The sequence below is a fragment of the Eriocheir sinensis genome, chromosome 24 (genome assembly GCF_024679095.1).
Source record: "Eriocheir sinensis breed Jianghai 21 chromosome 24, ASM2467909v1, whole genome shotgun sequence".
NCBI classification, from domain to species: domain Eukaryota; kingdom Metazoa; phylum Arthropoda; class Malacostraca; order Decapoda; family Varunidae; genus Eriocheir; species Eriocheir sinensis.
Window position 1 is genome coordinate 1,735,192 of NC_066532.1, and position 10,000 is coordinate 1,745,191.

The following is a 10,000-nucleotide window of genomic DNA, read 5'->3' on the forward strand; positions in this document are numbered from 1 at the left end:
TTTCTCTCTCTCTCTCTCTCTCTCTCTCTCTCTCTCTCTCTCTCTCTCTCTCTCTCATTTTCCTCTTTTTCTTCATTTCTTTCTTTTTTTCTTTATCAATAATTTCTTTTCCCATCATTTCCCTTTTTTTTTCGTTTTCATTCTTCAATTTTTTTTCTCTCTCTCTCTCTCTCTCTCTCTCTCTCTCTCTCTCTCTCTCTCTCTCTCTCTCTCTCTCTCTCTCTCTCTCTCATTCCATTTTTCTTCATTTTTTTCTTTATCAATATTTTCTTTTCCCTCATTACCCTCTTCCTTTTTATTCGTTTTCTTTCTTCCATTCTTCTCCTCTCTCCCTTCCCCCCCCCCCCCCACCACCACAATGACCCCTTTCGCTCTACCGCCCTCACCACCACACCACCATCTCACCACCACCGTTCTGCTCCCTTAAAGGCGATAGGTAAGTCAGTTTACTCAATACTTCATAGTTTGGGTTCACTCAAGGACGAGATCGCATTCCCGGACTCAGACAGACTAATGAGGCGGAGTTGGGCACAGGGGCAACGCGTACCTATAGCCTATGCCCTTAACTTTACCTTTTTGGACAGACTATGAAAGGTATGCAGATTGGAGGGCTTTGGTGTGGTCTGTTTTGTTTTTCTCTTACCCTATTGCTTGCTTTTTCAAATTGTCCAGCTTTCTAATGCAAGAGTTCAGCCTCGTCTTTACTCTTTCATCTCAATCATCTTTGCTCTTATTTTACAAACATCTTTAGTCCTTCATATTCTAGGTCTGTTTTCCTTTTCTCTTTCTCTACTGCTTGCTTTTTCAACTTGTCCAGCTTTCTAATGCAAGGGTCGAGCAGCATCTTCACGCTCTCATTATTCATGGTTCGAGTGCAGGCTACATTCTTTCTAATTAATTCAACTTCCCAATGCAAGAGTAGACCAGCATCTTCCTTCTTTCATTCCCTAGTATGGCCTTTATTCTTTCTAATCAGTCCAGTTTTCTAATGCAAAAGTTGACCAGTATCTTCAACTTTTCATCTTTTTTCACTGGTAAATTCTGAAAGAGCATCAATTTCTGCATATCTCTTTTCATTTTAACTAGTCTTACTTCCTAATGCAAAAGTTGACCAGTATCTTCAATCCTTCATATTTTTTCACTGGTAAATTCTGAAAGAGCATCAATTTCTGTATATCTCTCTTCATTTTAACTAGTCTTACTTCCTAATGCAAGAGTTGACCAGTATCTTCATTCTTTCATCCCACTTACTTAACAATCCTTCCACAGCACCTCCCCTTTCCATTTAGTCCAACTCCCTAATGCAAGAGTTATCTAGGATCTTCACTCTTTCAATCCCTTCACTGATAAACTCTGATGTAACTTTAATATCCTTGAATTACACCTCTTCCTTTTCACTAGCTCAACTTCCCAATGCAAGAGTTACCCATTATCTTCACTCCTTCATCCATTCCGCTCGTAAACTCGGGAATATCCTTCAATTGTACGTTCTGTCTATTAGTCCATCATCCTTATGCAAGAGTTGGAAAATAGCTTCACTCTCTCATCCCTTTCGCTGGTAAACTCGGGAATATCCTTCAATAGTACGTTCTGTCTATTAGTCCAACATCCTTATGCAAGAGTTGGTAAATAGCTTCACTCTCTCATCCCTTTCGCTGGTAAACTCGGAATATCCTTCAATTGTACGTTATGTCTATTAGTCCAACATCCTTATGCAAGAGTTGGTAAACTTCTTCACTCTTTCATCCCTTTCGCTCGTAAACTCGGAATATCCTTCAATAGTACGTTCTGTCTATTGGTCCAACATCCTTATGCAAGAGTTGGAAAATAGCTTCACTCTTTCATCCCTTTCGCTCGTAAACTCGGAATATCCTTCAATTGTACGTTATGTCTATTAGTCCAACATTCCTATGCAAGAGTTGGTAAACATCTTCACTCTCTCATCCATTTCGCTCGTAAACTCAAGGACAGTCTCAATATATTTCCACCGTGTTACTTTCATCCCTCTTAAAGCCTTCTCGAACATATAAAAAAAAAGTATCTAGGGTTTTACAGCTCGGGTAAAGTTAGGTTAGTGTTTTAAGGGAAGACATGTATTTGTATGATATGCCCTGAATAGAGAGGAAGAGAAGGAGGAGGAGGAAAAAGAGGAGGAGGAAAAGAAGGATGATGATGATGAGGAGGAGGAGGAAAGGGAGTGGGAGCAAAAAAAAAGAATGAGAAAAGAGGAAAAAGAAAGCAGGAAATAATGAAAAGAAAAAGAAGACGATGAAAAAACAAAGAGAGGAACGGAAGGAGGAGAAGGAGGAGGAGGAGGAGGAGGAGGAGGAGGAGAGAGAAGAGGAGGAAGACAAGGAAATGAAGGATGATGATGATAAGGAAGGGAAGGAGGAACAGGAAAACGAGGAAAAAGAAGAAAGAGGAGGAAAGAGAAGGAAAAGGAGGAAAAAGAAGACGACGACGAAGAAGAAAGAGAAGGAAAAAGAAGAAAAAGAGGAAATAGAAGAGGAGGAAAGAAGAAAAAGAGGAGGAAAGAAAAGAAAAAGAGGAGGAAAAAGAAGACGACGAAGAAGAAAGAGAAGGAAAAGGAAGAAAAATGAGGAAAAAATGAAGAAAAAAAGAAAGAAAAAAGAGAGGAGGGGAAGGAGAAGGAGATGGAGGAGGAAATGTATAAGGAAGTAAAGAATAAAAAAGAGAAGACAGAACGGAAGACACTGAAGAAGAAGAAGAAGAAGAAGAAGAAGAAGAAGAAGAAGAAGAAGAAGGAGGAGGAGGAGGAGGAGTCACATTTAGCTGATGCCGAGAATGTTAATTAAGGACACACGTAAAAGATTCTATTCCCAAAAATCTTATAATACCGTCGACCATTAGACAAGGAAACACAGACATCATTATTATTATTATTATTATTATTATTATTATTATTATTATTATTATTATTATTATTATTATCATTATTATTTTCGTTCTCTTTTCTTCTTTTTCTTCACTTCTCTATCTGTTTCCTCTTCCTTCTCCTTCTCATTCTCATTCTTTTCCTCTCTTTGTGTTTTCTTTGTCTTCTTTTCCTTCTCATTTTTTCCTCTTTTCTTAATTTTCTTCTGTTGTTTTTCTTTCTTTCCTCTTTCTTTCTTCTTTTTTTCATCTCCTTCTGTTTCCTTATTCTTCTTTCTTTCTCTTCTTTTTCTTCTCTCTCCTTCTTTCTTCTTTTTTTCTCTCTCTCTTTCTTTCTCCTTTTTCTTCCCTCTCTTCCGAAAAGCTATTAAAAAAACTGGAGGCGAGGGCAGGCAAGCAGCCTTGATCAACCAAACCTTGATCCAACCGCGGCACAGAAACGATGTAACCAACGACGCGACCGACAGACGAACTCATTCACAACGACGCACAACAATACCCAGTCCATCAGTTTTCATTTCACGCAATGCACGCAGTCATGCAAAAAGGAGGAGTAGGGGGCGTATTACAACTGAGAAACCAGATGTGTGACCATCACACAGAGACTTGGGTAACTCACATCAGTATCTCCTGAACTGTCATTTCCAGGTACGAAAGCTTCCAAAAAATCGAATACAAGAAAGGAGGAGGAGTAATTTGCTACGTAAAAGTACGCTCCCTGCCATAAAATGAGACAAACAGGACAAAATTACGACTCCGTCTATGTGGAAATAACTGCGAATAATAAGAAACTAACACTTGCGACCGTATACAGGCCTCCAAAACAACAGGCGACCGATGACACTGCCCTGTACGAAACTTCACTCTTTAACACAAAAAAGAAGCAATAATAATTGGGGACTTTAATTGCCCTAACATTGACTGGGGACAATTGACTGGAGATCAAGAGGTAACAGGCTTATAGAAATGGTGGAGGATTTCCTTACTCAAGTTGTAACTCAACCAACAAGAGAAAACAATCTGCTGGATCTGGTATTAGTAAGCGACCCGACCTCATTCGCGACTGTGAAGTTGGTGAAAAAATTAACGGTTGCGATCACCATAATCCGTTTCAATGTCAACATAAGTCACAAACTCGTAGACAATCCGTCAGTGATACCAGACTACAAAAAGCAAATTTCAACCTAGCCCGTGAGCTGCTTCCCTCTGCGACCTGGGACCAACTTCACCTAACCGACAATACAATCGACAACGTGTGGAACAACTTCAAAGATAAGCTTTGGGAGTAGAAAAGGCTACAGTGCCGACGAAACCCAGGCGAGTAAATGGTGCCGTAGATCCACCGTGGATGACCAGAGAAATAAAAGGGCGGTAAACTTAAAAAATTATAACCTAATGAAAGAATGACACGGCCGAAGCCCGTACTCAGTACCACAGCCTCAGAGCTTGTCGCACCCTTATTCGGGTAGTAAACGCAACTACGAAAACAAATAGCGCGTGACATCAAGACAAACTCAAAAAATTCTTCACATACATCAGATCGAAAAGAAAAGTAAAATCAATATTGGTCCCCTGACAGACGAGACTGGAGCTGCAACTCAGGACAGTAAACAGATGGCCAGAATCCTCAACAGTAACTTCGCATCCGTATTCACAGTCGAAAACATCGAAACCATGCCGAGAACCCTGACCCGCCGAGGGAATCACGCCCCTGAAAATTGACTCAATATGCGACCAGAAGTGAAAAGTATTTGGATAAACTCGACACGAACAAGTCAACAGGACCTGACGGTTTGTCCCCGCGGTTATTAAAGAGCTTAAACAACAAATACTTCAGCCACTCACTAACATATATTCAACCAGTCTGTTCAATTGAAAAAGGTCCCGGAAGACTGGAAGATGGCGAACGTAACACCAATTTTCAAAAAAGGAGACAAAAGCGTTGCATTAAACTACAGGCCCATAAGTTTGACATCAGTGGCAGGAAAAATGAAAAAGATTATTAGAGACAAACTTGTTAAGTTTCTAGAAGACAATAATGTAATCTCCGACACCCAGGCTTCAGAAACAAGCGCTCCTGCCTAACGAATTTATTAGACTTCTTCAAGGTATATATAGAACTGGGATGCCCATCCCCAGTGATGTTATATACCTGGACTTTCAGAAGCCTTCGACAAAAGTACCGCACGAGCGACTCCTTAAAACTGCACTCGGCGGGCATTGGAGCCAATCTGATCGCGTGGATAGAGATTGGCTCACCGACAGAAAACAACAGTACTACTCAACGGACAGCCTTCCGATTGGCTTCCAGTCACTAGTGGAGTGCCTCAAGGGGTCAGTGCTGGACCCATTCTCTTCATCATATATATCAACGACCTCGAAGCAGGACTGAAATCCACAATATCGAAATTTGCTGATGACACTAAGGTGGGGAAAGGCCCTCACAAAGACCGACTGCGAAATCATTCAGAAAGACCTCAATCCATTATCGAATGGTCGGAAAAATGGCAAATGTCTTTTAATGTTGACAAATGCAAAGTCATGCACATTGGGTCCAGAAATAGTACCCACATACATCATGAATGGGAGACCTCTGCAAGCGATGCAGGAGAAAAGGATCTTGGAGTCACTATCAGCAGTGACCTGAAACACGCGAATCACTGTAAAAAGCATACAACAAAGCCAACACTATGCTCAGGTTCATAGCGAGGAACTTCGAGTGTAAAACATGAACGTGATGCTATCCTTGTACATAAATCCATGGTAAGACCGCACCTCGGTATGCAGTACAGTTCTGGTCTCCTAATTACAGAAAGGACATTGATTTACTGGAAAGGATTCAGCGACGCGCCACGAAATGATACCAACCTTAAGGGCTCAACCGTACGAGAACGACTCAAGCGACTCAATCTCTTTACATTAGAGAAAAAGACGCCTACGAGGAGATATGATTCAAGTCTTCAAGTATCTGAAAAAATTCAATAACGTCGATTACTCCAATTTCTTTGAATTGCAAACCAACTTAAGAACTAGAAATAACGGTTTACCCATTCAGTCTAAGCGATGTAACACAGACATCGGAAGGAGTTTCTTTTCAAACCGAGTCATCCGTCACTGGAACAATCTTCCTTCAGAAGTAGTAAATGCGAATACTATCAACTCCTTCAAATATAGAATCGACCGTCACTTCGCTGCGTCGGGAGTAAACTGAATATTGAGTTGCTTTCATCTGCTCCTCAATATCGAGGTGCTTTCATCTACTCCTCAATGTCGAGGTGCTTTCATCTGCTCCCCAGGCCCTGTCTGGCAGATTAAATCCTCAATAATGCGGGCAACCTCGTAATGAGCCAATAGGCGTTCTGTTGCCTGCGTTTCCATGTTTCCATGTTTCCATGTTTCCTTCCTCCTCTTTCTTCATTTTCTTCTTTTCCTTTCTTCTTCACTTTCTTATCATCTTCTTCCTCCTCCTCCTTCTTTTCCTTCCCTTTCTCTCTTTCTCTCCTTTTCTTCGTCTTCTTTTCTGATTCTTATTTTTCTTCTTCTTCTTTTTTCTTCTTTTTCCACTTTCTTACTTTTCTCATTTTTCTTTTCATGATATTTTCTTCATAATATTCTCTTTCTCTCTCTCTCTCTCACACACACACACACACACACACACACACACACACACACACGAGAGCAACCAAGGAGAAGCAATGTATGTATGTATGTATGTATGTATGTATGTATGTATGAATGAACATGAGAGTAGGGGAGATAAAAGAAGGGGAAAGAGAAGGAGGAAGGAAGGAGGAAACAGAGGAAAAGGAAGAGAAGGAAAGAGGAAGGAGAGAGATGGGAAAGGAAGGCGTGAAGGAGAGGAAGATAAAGAGAGGGAAAAAAAGGAAGAAAAAGGGAGAGGGAGGGATTATGATGGGAGAGATGAGAGGAAAGGAAGGGAAGATAAGGGAAAGGAAGGGAAAGAAGAGGATAGGAAGGGAAAAGAAGGCAAGGGGAGAGAAGGAAAGCGAAGAGAAGGGAAAGGAAAAAGAAGGGAAAGGAAAGGGACGGCAAGCGAAGAGAAGGGAAAGGAAAGGAAGAAAATGAAGCAAATTGAAGTGAAGGAAGGGAAAGAAGGGAAGAGATGGGAAGGAGAGGGAAGCGAAGGGATAAATGTGGGCTTCTGGAAAATGGAAGAGTGAAAAGAAAGGAAAAGAAGGGAAATGAAAGGGAGGAAGGAAGGAAGGAAAGAAGGGCAGGAAAGGAAAAGAAGGGGAGGAAAAGGAAGGAAAGAAGGAAAGGAAGGGAATGAAGGGGAGGAATGAAGGAAGAAAGGAAGGGAAGTGAAAGGAAGGAAAGGGAAAGAGAGGGAAGGGAAGGGAAAGGAAGGAAAGGAAAGTAAGGAAGGAAGGAAGGGAAGAAGGAAGGGAAGGAAAGTAAAGGAAGGAAGGAAGGAAGGGAAGAAGGAAGAAAAGAAAGAAGGAAGGAAGGAAGGAAGGGAAGGAAGGAAGGAAGGGAAGGAAGAAGGAAGAGAAGGAAGGGAAGGAAGGAAGTGAAGGAAGGGAAGGAAGTGAAGGAAGGAAGGGAAGGGAAGAAGGAAGGAAGGGAAGGGAAGTGAAGGGAAGGGAAGTGAAGGGAAGGAAGGGAAGGAAGGGAAGGGAAGTGAAGGGAAGGGAAGTGAAGGGAAGGAAGGGAAGGAAGGGAAGGGAAGTGAAGGGAAGGAAGGGAAGGAAGGGAAGGGAAGTGAAGGAAGGAAGTGAAGGGAAGTGAAGGGAAGGGAAGGGAAGGAAGGGAAGGAAGGGAAGTGAAGGGAAGGAAGGGAAGGGAAGTGAAGGGAAGATCGTGAATTCACCGCCACGACTCACAAATCTTCCAAATATTTACCATAACACACACACACACACACACACACACACACACACACACACACACACACACAGTAGTAGTAGTAGTAGTAGTAGAAGTAGTAGTAGTAGTAGGAGTAGTTAACCAGCATCCTTTGACATTTCCATAGAATCTCTCTCTCTCTCTCTCTCTCTCTCTCTCTCTCTCTCTCTCTCTCTCTCTCTCTCTCTCTCTCTCTCATTAAAGGAGTTACTCAACCACTCCGCCATAGTAGAGAGAGAGAGAAAGAAGAAACCTCCTCCTCCTCTTCCTCCTCCTCATGCTTCTTCTCTTTCACGCCTTCCTCCTCCTCCTCCTGCTCCTGTTTCTTCTCTTTTACGCCCTCCTCCTCCTCCTCCTCGCTGGGAAAGATTATATACTTTTGGCGGGTTCCTTTTTTTTTTTTCCTTCCTCTTCCTCGTAAAGGTGTTTCTGCCAGTGGACCCTCCTCCTCCTCCTCCTCCTCCTCTTCCTCTTTCTCTTTCATGTTTTTTTCCTTTTCAATCTTCATCTTCTACTTCTTTTTCTTCCCCATTAACTCCTTCTCCGCCTCCTCCTCCTCCTCCTCTTCCTCCCCCTCCTCCTCCTCCTCCTCTTCCTTCTACTATCCAGCTTTTTTTCCTTCACATTTTAATTTTTCATATATTTTTTCCTCTTCCTTTTCCTCATCTTTTCCTTCCTGTCCTCGTCCTCCTCCTCCTCCTCCTCCTTCTACTAGTATACAAAATTTTAAAGGAGGGAAAAAGTATATTCTGCCTAAGCACGAAAAGGAGGAGGAGGAGGAGGAGGAGGAGGAGGAGGAGGAGGAGGAGGAGACATTTTAATTCTTATTACCTGGAGCAAACACTTGAGAGAGAGAGATTGGATGGAGAGTGATTAGACAGAAACTGAGAGTGTGAGAGGAGAAGGAGGAAGAGGATGAGGAAGAGGAGGAGGAGGAGGAGGAGGAGGAGGAAAGATGAAGGGAGATTATGGAGACAAGAAGACAGGGAGAGGAAAGGAGAGGAAGGAGGAGAAGGAGGAGGAGGAGGAGGACGGGGAGGAGAAACATGGAAACATGGAAACGCAGGCAACAGAAAGCCTATTGGCTCATTACGAGGTTGCCCGCTTTGGTGATTTAATCTGCTCGACAGCCTGGGGCCTGGGGAGCATTTGGCTCACTCGACATTGAGGAGTATGAAAGCACCTCGATATTGAGGGGCAGATGAAAGCAACTCAATATTCAGTTTACTCCCGACGCAGCGAAGTGACGGTCGATTCTATATTTGAAGGAGTTGATAGTATTCGCATTTACTACTTCTGAAGGAAGATTGTTCCAGTGACGGATGACTCGGTTTGAAAAGAAACTCCTTCCGATGTCTGTGTTACATCGCTTAGACTGAATGGGTAAACCGTTATTTCTAGTTCTTAGGTTGGTTTGCAATTCAAAGAAATTGGAGTAATCGACGTTATTGAATTTTTCAGATGTGAAGACTTGAATCATATCTCCTCGTAGGCGTCTTTTTCTCTAATGTAAAGAGATTGAGTCGCAGGTCGTTCCTCATGCAGTTGAGCCCTTAAGGTTGGTATCATTTCGTGGCGCGTCGCTGAATCCTTTCAGTAAATCAATGTCCTTTCTGTAATTGGAGACCAGAACTGTACTGCATACTCGGTGCGGTCTTACCATGGAATTATGAGATAGCATCACGTCTGGCGTTTTACACTCGAAGTTCCTCGCTATGAACCCGAGCATAGTGTTGGCTTTGTTGTATGCTTTTTTACAGTGATTCGCGTGTTTCAGGTCACTGGAGGAGGAAGGGAGAGAGAGGAAAGGAGAGGGAAGATGAAGATAAGAGAGAGAGAGAGAGAGAGAGAGAAAAAAATTATTTAGATCAATCTGTGTTGAGTTAAAAAAAAAAAAGGACCATAAAGGAAAGAAATGAAGGAAAAGAGGAAGGAAAAAAGTGAAGAAAGGAAAAGAAGAAAAGAATAGAGGAAAATAGGATGAAAAAAGGAAAGGAAAGGAAAGAAAGAATAAAAGGAGAGAAAGGAGAGAAAAAAAGGAAGAAATAAAGAAAGAAAAAGAGAAGGAAATGAGTAAATAATAATAATAATAATAATAATAATAATAATAATAATAATAATAATAATAATAATAATAATAAAAACAATATCAGTCAGTCTTTTAATCCTGTGTGTGTGTGTGTGTGTGTGTGTGTGTGTGTGTGTGTGTGTGTGTGTGTGTGTGTGTGTGTTTGTGCGT

The 10,000-nt window shown here is 41.9% G+C and overlaps 1 protein-coding gene across 3 annotated transcripts in view; it reads right to left on the reverse strand.

The window, feature by feature from the left end:
• LOC127002710 (dual 3',5'-cyclic-AMP and -GMP phosphodiesterase 11-like) overlaps positions 1 to 10,000 on the reverse strand; it is a 134,971-nt gene that overhangs the window by 69,977 nt on the left and 54,994 nt on the right. The gene's annotated exons all lie outside the window — the stretch shown is intronic.